Source organism: Rhineura floridana, chromosome 20 (genome assembly GCF_030035675.1).
Source record: "Rhineura floridana isolate rRhiFlo1 chromosome 20, rRhiFlo1.hap2, whole genome shotgun sequence".
Lineage (NCBI taxonomy): Eukaryota > Metazoa > Chordata > Lepidosauria > Squamata > Rhineuridae > Rhineura > Rhineura floridana.
This window is the reverse complement of record NC_084499.1, coordinates 2,995,548-3,011,183: the sequence shown is the minus strand read 5'-3', so window position 1 is coordinate 3,011,183 and position 15,636 is coordinate 2,995,548. Positions and strand designations below refer to the sequence as shown.

Sequence of the window (15,636 nt, the reverse complement as noted above, 5' to 3'; positions counted from 1 at the left end):
CCTCTGTCATTTTTCTAATCTTAAATCTGGTTCTCCACATTTCTACAGCAATTTGGGATTTTTTAAAAAACAATCCTCATGAAAATCATCAGCATTTCTCCTAATAAATACATTTTTATGTAGTTTTGCTAACGTGCACATTTTGGCAAGCAGTTTATTGTTTTAATCAGTGTATGAATATTGCGCACGCTTTCCTCTAGTATATGCATTTTTATATACCAATTCTGCTTGGTCGGAGAACTGCATTCCAAAATTCAGATAAGTGTGAATTCTGAAGAACGGCTGTGATTAGGTTCTCATGTTATTTCAGAAAGTATGGATTTGATAGATTCAGCTTCAAATGTGAACCTCATTGAATCTGCCACCCATCCCTAGTTAGTATTAATAAAATACTATTCCAAGTCTATTAATAAATAGTAATAAATCATCTGCATATAAAGCTAATTTAAATTCTACATGTTCATGAAGAAACCATAAACATCCCTTTTCTGTCTGATTGCACATGCCAATGGTTCCAAGCATAAATCAAATATCAATGGAGATAAAGTAGGGATGGAATCCTCTACTTGTTTATGTTCTGTTTTTAAGTGTGGACACCTGATGATTGTTAATTATCTGATTCCCTTTTCCTCCAATATCTTGTCATTTTTCTGATCTCCTCTGATATTATATATGCATGCAATTGTGATTAACAAAACAGAGGTTTTATTGTAATACCAGAAAGTTTCAGCTTCCGCCTTCATCAGCTGCTAACATACAAATGCTGTTACCAAGGTGGCAGTTACAGGACTTTGAGGATGGAATGCTCAGAGGGGCTTCATTTGCAGAAGCTAAGTAGTGCTGATACTGTCCTCCAGGTTCAGGCCATGTGGTGCCAATGTGTCCAGAGAGTATATTCGAAAGTTCTCCCTTTTAGTCAGTGCTGCTGGATCTGTTGGCATCTCTATAACTGTTACAGAAAAGTTCAACAGGCTGTGACCCTCAATGTTGAAATGTTTTGCAACTGGTTGCTCCACTTTTTTTGGTTAAGATTGCCGATTTGTTGTTTCTGAAGCGTGTGCATAGGTCAGTTGTGGTTTTTCCTACATATTGCTTTGCAGATAATTAACAATATTATAATAGCTATTCATGAGTGTCCACTGGTATAGATCTTTATTCTGAACTCTGTCATTATTGCCTGTTTACATTCCTTTTCAAGTGCACTACAAAGCACTTTTCAAGTGCACTGCAAAGCAGATTAAGGCACATAATCAAGTCAGTGTCTTCCCCCCTGCTGCTGATTGGAGTCCAACAACATTTAGAGGGAATTATTATTGTTGCTGCTAGAAGACCGTTTGATCAAAGTAGCACATGTGCAGATGAGGAGAGACCTCAATGACTGTTTGGTGGAAAGAGGAGACGGACTGCCTTCAAGTCGATCCCGAGGCAGTGTACAGGCAAATGACTGGAGAGAGCTGTTGCTCCCATCAAGCCATGCTTGTGGGCTTCTCAAGGGGCATCTAGTGGTTTCACCGTGGGAAGATGGATGGTGGGCCAATGGCAGAGCCTTGGCTTCATCCAGTAGGGATGCTCTTATGCTGTTAGGACTGACAAAGGACATACATTTCCCCTGTACATGCATCATTAATCGAGATTTAATAAGGACTGGTTGATTTATTGTTATATTTACATCACACCTTTCCTCAAGATGGCATACAAACATGGTTCTCCCCCTTCCGATTTTATCCTTGCAACAACCCAGTGAGGTAGGTTAGACTGAGAGACAGTGACTGGTGCAAAGGTCACCCCGCAAGCTCCATGGATGAGCGGGGATTTGAACCCTGGTCTCCCAGGTCCTAGTTCAGCACAGGATGTGGTGATGGACTTTGCTTCATGGACTGTTTCCTCAATGGCTATGACTAGCCATGACAGCCAAATAGAACCTCTGTTCAGAGGCAGTCTACCTCTAAATGCTGGCTGCTGGGAGACAAACAACAGAGAGTGTATTTTGACATCCTGTCCTGCTTGTGACCTTCTGAAGACTTTTGGCTGGTAACTGTCAGAAACAAAACTTGATGGACTTGTATGCAGTCTGAACCAACAGAGTCCCAACACCTTCACAAGCTAGACTGGTGGGGATGCGAGATAGGGCCTTTTCGGTAGCAGCCCCTAGGTTGTGGAACTCCCTTCCTAGGGAGGTAAGAATGGCCTCCTCTGTGCAGTCCTTCCGTCTGCAGGTAAAGACTTCTCTCTTCATATAGGCTTTGGGACCTGAAGGTCTTAAGGACAGGGCTTGAAGTGGATGCTGTACTGTCACTGTTTTATCTGCATGGCTATTTAAACTGAGTTTGCAGTATTTTAAATGTTGTTAAATGGTTTTAATATTTCAGTAGTTTAATTACATTTTAATGCAGATTTTTGTATGTTCTTAATTATGTGTACTTTTTATCTGGAGGGTATAAATAAAGATAATAACAATAACAATAACAACAAAACAATAACAATAACAACAATAATAATAATAAGTTGAAAAATGATTAATTTAAAAACAGGATCAGGGAGCCTCAGGCCCAGGGGTCAAATGTGGCCCTCCAGGCCTATCTATCCGGCCCTTAGGACTCTCTCTAGGCCACACACTTCACTAGCCCTGCTGTGCACCTTCCTTGAATGCATTTGCCTAGCTGGAACGTGTTTCTGAACCATTGGTGGCAGGTGGCTCCATATCAGTGGGGCAGTGGAATCCACTCCAGGTTTTAGTCAAAACTTTTAAGGAGCTGTCCTTTTATTTATTTAATTTATTTATTATTTGATTTATATCCTGCCCTTCCTCCCAGCAGGAGCCCAGGGCGGCAAATCCTTTTAGAGCTCAAAACTCATCAAACATCATTTTAAAAGGTATGTCTTGGGGACAATATGCATTTTTGAGAAAAATAGTGCATTTAAATACTAACTTAAATATGGGGCTTTGTGTGAATTATTATTATGATTATTAGCCAAGCAGCAGAGTAATGGGACAGACTTACAAATGGGCATGTGCGAAAATGACACAGGCAAGAAATAAATTGATCTGTCCACCCCCAGTTATTTCCCTTTTTTGGTTTGTTTTTTATTTTTGTTTTCATTTTTGCTGATTATCATCGGTTTGGGAATTCTGGTGAAATGTTTACATTTATTTGCTGTGCTGATATTGTGTATATTTTTTCTTACCATCTTTGTTAATTTGACAGTTGGCCACCTTGCATTTTTGTATTTATTGAAAACGTGCATACATTATGCCTATTATCAATAATAATTGCTAGGCGAGTTACGAACATTGCAAACAAGAGATACTGTCTCGCACACGCATGCAAAGCAATCATCTATAAGAAAAGCAGGATATAACATTTTAAATGATATTTGAGCCAGTGTGGCATAGCGGTTAAGGTGTTGGGCTATGACCTGGGAGACCAGGGTTCGAATCCCCACACAGCCACGAAGCTCACTGGGTGACCTTGGGCCAGTCACTGCCTCTCAGCCTCAGAGGAAGGCAACGGTAAGCCACCTCTGGATCAGAGCTTGGAAAAGTTACTTTTTAAAATTACAACTCCCATCAGCCCCAGCCAGCATGGCCACTGGATTGGGCTGATGGGAGTTGTAGTTCAAAAAAGGAAAGTTTTCCAAGCTCTGCTCTGGATACTGCTTACCATGTAAACCCTATTCAGAGGGTCGCCCATAAGTTGGAAACGACTTGAAGGCAGTCCGTTTCCGTTTTAAACAAAAAACCAAAAAAAACCCCAAATATCAGTTATGTTTCTTGTTAGCCTTCTTGATTACTGCTTTGAGCACCGGGACATAGACATTGGAAATGAAGAAACAGACAAAGAAAGAGAAGGAAAAGCAGACCAGATGGGGCCTGAGGTTGCAGACTGAGATTCAACCAGACCTGGAAGGGCTTCTATGTACGGCTAGCTCACAGCCAATCAGAAAGCCAAACTGGGAGCCAATCCAGGCCTGCAATGCCCTTCAAAATGGCAGAGACAGGACAGGCTGGCTTTGGCCTCTGGAAGTCCTTTAAGATTGGAAAAGCAGCTGTGCTGTTGGCCTGTCAAGTTGACAAACTCACGTTCTATCTGGTCCTAAATTAACCCAGCAAATGCCATGTCGCTCCTCTAGATGAAAATCCAGGTAAACAGCAGTCCAAGGCAGCTCAAGCAGAGGTCTGCAGCAGCAGGCATCAACCGACAGAGGAAACAAAAGAGAAGAGGGAGGCCTAGGGTGGGTGGGGGTCTGCAGGAGCCAGCTGGAATTTGTTAGTGAAAGCGGCGGAGACTCCTACGGAGGCCTCTGCAAGCAAATTTCAACCGGAGGAGGAGGGAGGGGGAGAATGTACATCTGCAAAAGCCAGAGCCTGCCCAAATATCTCCTCTGAGGACAACTCACCTAAGGGAAGAAGCCGCTGGGATCGTCAGAGACCCCCATGCCATGGCGTGGGCCCTTGGAAGGAAGCCAAGCAGTGGGAGGGGATGACTTCATCAGGTGCTGGAATGGAATTTGGTGCTGGATGCCGGAATGCTGTTTGAGCCAGGAAAGGTGGAGAAGCACCCAGGGTAGGCAGCAAAGCCGGTGTGTGTGTGTGTCTCCTTGCTATAATGCAGCCCAGAAACAGCCTCCAGCCAGAGGGGCTTCAAAAGGGAATCTGGCTGCCATCAGTTCAGGTGGAAGTTTGGGAGCGACTAAAGAAGTCTGGCCAGGCTTGGAAGACTGGTTTGCATCCAAACTAGCAGAAAAGCAAGACGACACCCAACTTGGCATGCACCCCTTTCTCCTCGAAAGCATACCCAGCCAATGAAAGATGAGGCTCCCTCGTCATCTGACGACACTGCTGTGCAACCCATTGGCAGAAAGATTTTGACACCTTCTGATCTTGAGAAAGGGGTGGTGTTTTCTGCAGAGAGAGGTGGAACTGGATTTACCTGCTCCCTTCTCCGCTCAGCCTCTGCCAAAGAATCCTCAGGTGTTTCCCATCGAACAATAATCTAAGCAGCTTGAATTGCATTTTGCCCCAAACCAAACCACAAGAATGGAGGAAGACGCTCCCCACATTTCTATGTCCCCCTTGCAAAGAATTTACATTCTGTGCATACGTTATCTTTGAAAACAGAAGTCGCCAGGGAAAGAGAAAAACTTAGGCCACAAATCCTCCTTGTGAGCCTCACCTCTGCCTCTTTTCCCTTTGCTGTTTCCTCCCACTGCCAAAATTTGGATTGGAGGCCTTGTGGGGCAGAGGCCTGCCTTAATCAGTTCATATCACTCTAAAGCACCTTGTCCATTGCTGTAGCAAACGTTATTGCAAAACGGCGATGGATGGTTCTGCCATTTGCCCAGGACCGCCGAGAGGTTGCCTCCGAGGGAAAACACAAAGGCAAGGAGGCAGCCAGCCAGGCCCCATCCCCTGGCCAAAGGAGGAGAAGCTGCAGGGAGCTCACTTCCCCACTCCTTGCCAAAAAGGACACACGGCTCTAACGTCCCATTGCCTTGGGACTGCAGAAGCAAAGGGCACTCTGGCCTCATCACTTGGCCAAAAGAGGAAGAACAAGGGGAAATCAGCCTGGCCCCAGCTGGACAAAAGTGCCCACTTGAAGATCGCCCCTTTGGTATGGCCTTGAAGGCCTGGTTCCCTTTCTCAGCCTTTCCCCTCTGCTCTTCTTTCCACGTGTCTCTGGTCTCCCAGAGGTTGCAAGCGTGATGGGAATGCCTCTCCCTCTCTCCCTGAGTTGCTTTGGGAGACAACTACTGTCTGAAAACTAGAATAAAAATACAGCAAACAACCAATGATAAAGAGGGATGCTTCTGAAATTCTCGTCATCCAAGTTTATCTACCTGGATTTCAGAGTTCCCAATTACCCAGCCTTGTCTTTAAAGTGGCACTGATGCGTTAAGAATTCTCCATTGTTCTGGTTTTTATTTATGAATTTAGTGCAGAGCATCTGGCAAGCTATCTTGTGTGGTTTGCCATGGATTTCAGCTCCTTTGCTTCATTTGCATCTCCTCCCCCACACCCTCCCACATTACAGGTACATCTTCCCTCTCTCTTACCAGCATGCATCAGTTAAAATAAACACCACAAGAAAAGCTGTTTTGATGTGACTGAATCAATACACTTTTTCTGCCGAGTTTTGCTGCTGCCCTCATCAGCTGTTACACACTGATAAAAAAAAAAGCATCCTAACAGTCAAGCTCGATGCGATCGTACATATGGTTGTATTGGGATTCTGTCTGTGCAGCGTTTTACCAAAGTGCTTAAGCACAAGAGCATCCCAATAAAAGTTAAAAAGGTAAAGGTGTCCCCGCAGTTATAGTGCGAGTCGTTTCCGACTCTTAGGGTGATGTCTCGCAACGTTTACCAGGCAGACCGTATATATATATTGCCAGTTCCTTCCCCAGCCTTTCTTTACCCCCCAGGGTATGCCGGGTACTCATTTTACCGACCACGGATGGATGGAAGGCTGAGTGGACCTCGACCCCTTTTACCGGAGATGCAACTTCCTCCTTCCGTTGGAATCGAACTCTGGCCGTGAGCAGAGCTTCGGCTGCGTTACCGCTGCTTACCACTCTGCGCCACGGAGGATCTTCCCAATAAAAGTTACACTACAAAAAAAAAAAGATCTTGAATTGAGGAACATCAATATTGCTTTTTCCCCCCATCATTTTTTTTGGGGGGGGTGCTTTTGGCAACACACATGTAACAGAGCTGAAGGGGAGACGCAAATAATCAGAAGCAAAGCACAAAAAGTGTCGTGTGGGGCAGAGCTAATGAGAGAAAACAGGGACAGAACAGAACAGGGGAATCTTCTGGGCCGAGTTCTCTACAAGAAGAACATCAGTTCTTAGGAAGCTTCCTTATACCAACTCAGATAATTGGACCAGCAATTATTCTGACCAGCAGTAATTCTCTAGGGCTTCAAAGGGCCAAATCTTTATCTCAAATTCAGAGACAGAAGGCCTCCGGGGCAGATTAGATGCTGCAAAGGAGATGCGAGGACTAAACTCCATATCAGTAGTCCCATAAAGCTTACTAAAGTGCAGGTACCATTCACTTGCACAATGTGCTCAACTAATATAGGCCTAACAGCACTCATACCAAAGGAAACAACATCCCAGAACTGGGACTCCTCCTTTTCCAGCACTGTCAGGCCTAATTGTTGCCATTCTGATTCGGCATACTTTTCTTTGTTGTTGTTGTTTTTAAAGTGCCTTATAAGATGACCTCAGAGACACTAAACATTCAGGGGAAATAGCGGCTCTATTTCTAGCAGCCTGGTGCATAGTCAGTCCTCCTGGGTTGAAATTGCTGCTCATGAATGCCAGGTCGGTGAATGGTAAAACAACGGCCATTCAGGACTTGATCTTGGATGAGCATGCCGACCTGGCCTGTATTACTGAGACCTGGTTGGATGAAGCTGGGGGACTCAGCTCTGCCCATCAGGTTTCTGCAGCAGCAGGCGAGACCTGGGGGGCAGGGAGGAGGAGTGGCAGTGATCTACCAAGATACCATCTCCCTGACCAGGTGCCCTGTCCCACAGTGTTCTGGATTTGAGTGTGTGTATTTGAAGCTGAGCGGCTGGGACAGAATAGGGATTCTGTTGGTGTACCGCCCACCCCGCTGCTCAACAGTCTCCCTTCCTGAGCTAACCGGGGTGGTCTCAGGGTTGTTGTTGGAGTCCCCGCAGTGGCGTCACTAGGGGGGTGCGGGGGGTGCGGACTGCACCAGGTGACACCATCAGAGGGGAGTGACTCTCAGCTTTAATTTTAAAAAAAAGTTTCTAGGTGGTCCGCTTCTCGAGATATACATAAAAACGTCAGCCACCCCGTTAAATCTTTTTTTAAACTACTGTATAGCACTTTGTAGCTTTAACCCCACCCATTCAGGATTGCAGCTAATCAGTGAAGTGTTTGTTTGACCTGTGACAGTGTCTAGTAAACCTCATTGCAAGGCCAGAAAATGGTGGTTTCCCCCCTGTTTATCTGAAAATCTCATAAATTGGGTAAGTATATACATTTCAGCTTTCCCCCCTCTTGTGTGTAGGAGTCAGATCCTGGGCAGTGTTTTCAAAACCTTCCCAATACTTGCTTTTGTGGGGGTAAAAGCATTGCTAATCCCATATCTCCAGAGTAAATCCCATTGAATTCAATAGGATTTACTTTTGAGTAGACATGGTTATGAATGTGCTGAAAATCAATGGGACTTTAGAGTGAATGTAAAAAAGAATTGTGTTTGTGTTCTCTTTCTGCCCTCTCCCCTCCAGTCCTATTTTAAAGCAAGTAGGCAGGGCTTACTTAGGTATTACAATTTTTATTCTGTAGGAAACGAATACTGATTTTTTAAAAACTAATACTGATTTTTCTGCAATGACCAACTGGTTTGACAATAGGGGGGGCTGTATGTATTTATATATCTGCAGTGTGTGTGTGGTCTTTCCAATGACCCTGTGAGGTAGGGTTGGAAACCAAGGCAGCTCACAACAAGAAATAAAGCCATTTAAAATCCAATAACCATAAAGCAAGAATAAACAGTTGGAAAACAGCCTAAAGAGGCACGATTCTGAATTTTGGGTTGGGTGAATGAAGTTTATTTATTATTTGATTTATATCCCGCCCTTCCTCCCAGCAGGAGCCCAGGGCGGCAAACAAAAGCACTAAAAGCACTTTAAAACATCATAAAAACAGACTTTAAAATATATTAAAACATCTTTGAAAATATTTTTTTAAAGATTTAAAAAAACATTTTTTTTTAAAAAAAGAAAAGGCTTAAAAACATATTAAAAAGCAATTCCAACACAGACTCAGACTGGGATAAGGTAGTTGAAAGAACAAGTTCCTTATCACTTGAGGCTGTAGTTCTCTGCACACTTCCCAGCTTGAGTAAGCCCCATTGAATACATTGGGACTTGCTTCTGAGTAAACAAACATTGGATTGCACTATAAATATATTTACAGATTGTGTAATTCATAAACATATTTGAGAGTTATGTTTATATAAATATTTCTTCATACTGTGTCCCAATAAGTATTTGATTTCACACTATGGCTGTAGATGATTTTTTCCTCTACATTTTAAGTGTGCCCTTCTTCCTGGGGGTGGTCATGGTTCTCCATTGTTTTCATCCTGAGGGGAGGATAGGCTGAGAGATGGTGAGTAGCACATTTAAGGTCTCTTCACCTCCCCCCCTTTTTAATTTGTATTTATTTTATATTTGTCCAATATCTTCCCCTGGCTGTTTTTATGTATTTTAAATATTTTTAGATTAAATAAATAGGAAATCATAATTGTGAACCTCCCTAAAAGCAATTTACCTATCCTTATGTTTTGGCAGAGTGATGGTGTGAAGGCATGCTGATAGAACAAGAGACCATGTTTGAGGCATGTTATAAGGTGTTTGAGGACTTCGTCACACATTACTTTTTGAGACCTGTACATTCATGTTGGAAAGAACATGTGCACGTATTGAATGGTGGCTTGGGTACTGTTTTTTCAGTCTACGCTGCATGTGTAGGGAAGGTGATACATCATCTGGCAGCTAGCTTCATAACGTGAGAATGAAAAACATTTGGATCACCATTCACTTGTTTACTTTTCTCACTATTGAGACCACTTCATATATTACTTTTTCATACACAGAAATTTAATCTCTGTATAGGAAAAAGTATTTTGTAAAATATGAAGGACAGTGGCTGCCCAGTCAGTATAACCACTGTACAAGATCTACTCAGCCACTGTAATTACCTTTTTGTTTTGAGTGCCCTTTTGTCTGGGTCTTGGTTCAGGTGTGTATCCAACTTTGATGTGCTTATGGAAGGGGTGTGCAAGTAGTGTCCCTCCAAGTGTGGAGGCTTGGACAAATATTGTGTTATGGAAAACCAAAGTCTGTGTGAAAGTACATATTTGGGAATGCCATCAGTGTAATCCTAAACACACTTCATAAATAATATCGAACTTGCATGTCACAAAATATATTACGGTCATGTCCATAAGCACCAGGAGGGTAGTCGCCCAGGGGATCTTAGTCCCTCTGCTTTTTTGGGAGCAGGGTCACTATGTCTCCAAGCATCCTACAGTCAGCATGAAAAGGGAGTGTGTTAGTCACTGAGAAGAGTCTTCTAATAGGCTTCCTTGCCTTTTCTGCAGATTGGAGCCAATCAGAGTGAAAGGAGGTGAGTCAGCCACTGAGAAGACTCTTCTCAGTTGCTAACGCTCTCCACTTTCATGCTGATTGGCTCCTAGAGATGTTTGTTGTTGTGAGAGAATGCATTAGCAAAGATCTCATTCTGAATCCAGGAGCAAAAAAGGGTGTACGTGGCTGTAACTATCATGAAGGGACCCTGCAGCTCTGAATTTTCTACTAAACAACTGATAAATACCTATGTAACTTTGTGTCTGGAGACTTATTATTAAGAATCACTTTCCATAATTGTAAGGAGGTGTGTCCACACGCATGCATCCCAGGCACCTAAATGAGGGGAGAGAGCAGCATAGGGACATAAGCAGGTGTCTTATTCCAGGGGTTCCCAAACCTTTCTTCTACATAGACCACTTGAAAATTGCTGAGGGTCTGAAAGTATCTGAAAATTTACTATGGGCATATGCAAGATAATTAACTCCCATTAGTAATAAGAGCAAGAATTTGAGCTGTGCGTATGATATTGTAATTTAAAGGTGTAATTTTAATTTTGCTAGTTGTTTATGTCACTACTATTGCCATTACATTCAGTGATATATGGGAATTACGATTTACGAGTAACATTAGTACAAAAAACATTACTAAGGATTCTGTATGGTCTGATACGGGAGGAGGTCCAGGGGGGTGACACCATGAGTTACCGCACCAGGTGACACCAACCCTAGTGACGCCACTGAGTCCCCGCGGCTTGTGGTGCTGGGGGACTTCAACATCCATGCCAAGGCCACCCTGTCAGGAGTGGCTCAGGACTTCATGGCCTCCATGACAACCATGGGTCTGTCCCAAGTAGTAACTGGCCCCACTCATGCTGCTGGTCACACTTTGGATCTTGTTTTCTGTGTGGAGAATGATGATGGTGCTCTTGGTGTGGAGGATCTTTTTCTGGCTCCTTTGTCATGGACAGATCACTACCTGGTTGGGTTTAGACTCACTGGGACTCAGAACCTCTGCAAGGGTGGGGGACCCATTAGGATGGTCCGCCCCAGGAGCCTGATGGACCCAGATAGGTTCCTGAGGACTCTTGGGATTTTCCTGCCACCTTGGCAGGTGATCCTGTCAAAGCCCTGGTTGACCTCTGGAATGAGGAAATGGCCAGGGCGGTGGACACAATCGCTCCTGAGCGTCTCCTCTCACGTAGTGGAGCCAAACCTGCCCCTTGGTTCACCAAGGAGCTGGCGGTGATGAAGCAAATAAGACGGAGACTAGAGCGACGCTGGCGGAAGACTCGGAGCAAGTATGACCGAACACGGGCTAGAGCCTATTTGAAGGCCTACTCCGTGGCAGTGCGGACAGCAAAGAAATCTTTTTTCTCTGCTGCCATTGCATCTGCGGGGAGTCGTTCAGTGGAGCTGTTTCGAGTGGTTAGGGGTCTTTTACATTTGGACCACTGAGAGGATAATATACACCACTCAACAACCCTCTGTCAAGAGTTTGCACGACATTTGGGTTGGTTTTTCACAGTCCAACTCACTTCTTGTGTAGCTTGGAAGAATGCTCCCCTGGTGCATTCACTATAGCTGCCCAATTTCCCTGCTTTTAAAAGTTTGATAGAAATATCTGTTGGCTACAGGTACATTCTTAAACCTCAAGGTTTTTGCTTATTAGTGAATAATAAACTGAACTGAACCCAGCCTTATCTGGAGATACCTGGGCCCTTCTGCATGTTGCGCCACAGGTCTTCTTGTAGAGATGGTCCTCCTGGTGCCAGGCCAGATCCCTTACACAAGGATGAGCAATGGAAAAGGCAGGCAGCAGCTTTACAGGGAGTGTGGGTCCATGCAGCTGTCACGGAGAGGATGGAACAATTCCTCCATCCCCTGGTTTGATGATGCAAAGCTGGACGTGCTGGGACGTTGCCTATGGGGGGTTCCACACAACCAGCTTTGCCCACTAAAACATCCAGTGTCATGCTTTTAAATTTATTTACTGATTTAACAAACTTGTGTACCACATTTCAAAGAGAGAGGAAAACCTCCCCAAAGCTGGAAAAACTGGCCTTTGGGTGAATTTTGGCAAGCAGGTACGGATCTGGCAAAATTCTGCTTGAAATGTGAACTGTAACAAAATTCTCACCTATCCCTAGTGTCAATGCACATATTGTTTCAGGAAGGGCAAAGTAGGTGTGTTTGTATTGAAATACAAGGTGAACAACATTTCTCCTCCTCCACAATTCCCTCTTCTATTTAACTGTTAAAAGTATTCCCCCCGTTGCCTTTTACCTAAGGCATCAATGGTCAAGCTCCGACAGAACAGGGAGGGGTTTCTTCTGTGGCCAGCATCTCCTTTAAACCAGGCCCAACAAACATTTCTTAAAAGATCCAGGAGCCCTGCTCTCCTCTTTTGCCTCTCGCCCCCATATTCTACCTGAGAGATTTGCGTCTTTTTCTTATGCACCATTCCCTTCTCATCAGCACCCTTCGTGGCACGCGGGTCGTGGCACTGAGCCCACACTGTGCCAAATGAAATGAAGCAGCTGCCTCGCTAGAGGGCGCTAACGTTTCTTAATTCCTGAAAGAAGGAACTATCTTTTAGGGTTAGCAGTGCAGTGACAAATCCAGAAGTGCAGGGTCCCTTCATGATAGTCATGCCATGCCCCCTCATAGCCACGCCCCTTCACTTGCTTGCTTGCTGTCTGCCATCATCTCCACACTCCTCAGGCCTTCCCACATGCATCCTTCTCCCAGAACAGATGTCCCTAGGAGCCAATCAGCATGCAAGGTGAGTGTATCAGTGTGTTAGCTACAAAGAATCATAGAATAGTAGAGTTGGAAGGGGCCTACAAGGCCATTGAGTCCAACCCCCTGCTCAATGCAGGAATCCAAATCAAAGCATTCCTGACAGATGGCTGTCCAGCTACCTCTTGAATGCCTTCAGAAGAGTCTTCTCAGTGGCTGGCTCGCCTCCTTTCACTCTGATTGGCTCCAATCAGCAGGAAAGGACAAGGAACCATGTAAGGAGACTCTTCTCAGTGGCTAATACCTTTCATGCTGATTGTCTCATCAGACGCTGGAGATACAGGGACCCTGCTCCCAAAACAGTACAGGATCTGAGATCCCTTTAGACCCTGGGCCACTACACCCCTGGTTAGGGCTGAGATGCGGTGTGTGGTTTCTCATACACATTTAACTTTTGCCAGCCTTCTCATAACACATTTGGCTTTCTCCTGTGTTCCTCTGGATCTCCATCCAAGCTTGGAGGGCAGCTTCAGATGAATCCAATATTAATGGGCAGATCATCAAAACAACATCAAGAACTCAGGTGGATCAGTTGGAGCCTGCCCATTCTACCATTCTGTTTCCCACAAAGGCCAACGAGATACCTGCAAGCGGGACATGAAAACAATAGCCCTCATAGCAAGGTCTGCATGTCCAAATGGACACTTGGATGTAGCTTTTGGAGACCCAATGGTCACAAATTGGACACACAAAATTTAATCAATGAGCCAAACAAGAACGCACCAATCTGAAGAGATTCAGATTGGAAGCCACTGAAACGCTGACCAGAGATATGAAATTTCTATGAAATTGCATGGAAACAGGAGAACATGAGGGCAACATTACACAATCATCCTTAGGCTTCTTACAAACCACCGGTCTTTCTGAAAAAAAAAAAAGTCTTAAAATCTGTCCTTGTACACTGTGAAGTCTGGTTCTTTGCATTTTCATTCTTTTTTTTTTCTCCTGTAAGAATTCTGCCACAGCAGGGCATGAATCTCAAGCAGCAATTCCCATGCCATTCAGTGAAAACAGTCTCGCATTCATAGATTCTTCTACCGAGGATGTATGGCAAGGAGACTTTAATTGGATTGTAATGGGCAGGCTAGTAAGGATTTTGCTAGGGTAGTATCATGTGCAAATGCATTTTGCAAGGCTGTCTTTACTCCGTGTGCGTGTGTTAGCTTAAACCACTTCCTCAATCCAAATGTCAGGCCTTGGACAAGGTAGAGTGGCTTCTACATGCAAGCCTTTTGAATGACAAAATGGGCACCCCGACACAATTCCTTTAAAAACGCCCTGCTTCACAGGACACTTTGTCCATACAGCTGAGTAGCTGTCTCTGTCTGGTGATGGCTCTCCAAGACAGCAGGAGCCAACATGATGCACACCCACACACACATACATGCTTGTCACCTTTTAACAGGATCTGACAGAGATTGATGCTGGGACCTTCCACATGCAAAACAGGTTCTCTGCCACTGAACTGAGGTCCTTCTGTGGTCTGAGGAAAACAGGCCATGAAGGCAAAGGCTGTTCCGTATTGTTTGTCCCCAGTACCTAGTAATTGGAGATATACCACTTTTGAACATGGAGGCTCAGTTTGGCTATCATGGCTGACAAACACGACCTCTCTCTCTCTCTCTCTCTCTCACTCACTCACTCACTCTCTCACTCTCACTCTCTCTCACTCTCTCTCTCTCTCTCTCTCTCTCTCTCACACACACACACACACACTGCTAAAAAGTGAGGATGGATAATCATGTTGACAGTGCCTCCTCGCATAGCCAGTCTCAACACAGGAGAGGAAAGCCTGCCCCAAGGCGGTGGGGATTTCATGATTCTACAACAATGCTAAAAAAAACATAGATAATTTGGTGCAGAACTGATCTCTACTGATCAGGGATGATACAAGTTGTAGTCCAATAACATCTGGGGACCCAAGGTTGAAGAAGATTGGTGTAAGAAATGCTTGCTGAAATCTCAGAAGCGAGAGTAAGTAGCTTATCCCTATCTTATGTGGAAGAGGGAATTTTAGCTGATGCCGGTTCTCTTCTTAGCCGTGCTGTGTGGCCATCGGCACCTGCTGAAACCCCCTCTTCCCATTTGGGGACTTCCCACCAACAGTTTTTCAAACCACATGGACTTATGCAGCTGCCTTATACGCGGCCAGGCCATTTGCCCATCTAACCTGCTGTTGTCAACTCCGACTGGCAGCAGCTCTTCAGGCTCTCTGGGAGAGCGGGGCATTTCCTATCATCTACTAACTGGTTTTTTTTTTAAATGGAGATGCCAGGGTTTGAACCTGCATGCAAAGCTACCGCTCTGCTGCTGAGCTATGGCTACTCCCCTTGCTCCTTGGCCTGTTTGGGCTTCGACTATTCAGACATTACCCCTAGTCCCAGATACACACAAACTCTAGCCACAGCCCTCCCCTAGAGCATTGCAAAAAAGAAAAAGAAAAAGTCAAGTCTTAATGGTTGGGTCTATTATGCAGATGAATATCAGCTGCAATTGCTCTGGTGACCTCATTCATCTTGCTAATGAAGTACCGTCAACAGAACATCTGTTTCCCTCTTGCAATAGCAAGGGAAAATATTTTTTAAAACATTTTTAAAAGCCCTCCGTTCTCTCACCGAATCAGAGTTCTACATCCTGGTGGCTGTTATTTATCAGTCTCTCTAACTGCTGCACTGTATGAGCTCCCAGAACCATCACCGCCATCA

At 44.6% G+C, this 15,636-nt stretch overlaps 1 protein-coding gene across 6 annotated transcripts in view; it reads right to left on the bottom strand.

Moving 5' to 3' along the window:
* Positions 1-15,636, bottom strand: part of DAB2IP (DAB2 interacting protein) — a 366,040-nt gene that overhangs the window by 259,712 nt on the left and 90,692 nt on the right. Inside the window, exon 1 of one of the 6 annotated variants that reach the window (XM_061604331.1) lies at positions 4,399-4,744. The exons of the other annotated variants lie outside the window; for them this stretch is intronic. The gene's annotated coding sequence lies outside the window, so the exon portion shown is untranslated. Of the gene's footprint in view, positions 1-4,398; positions 4,745-15,636 lie in introns of those variants that run through there. 6 annotated transcript variants of the gene reach the window in all.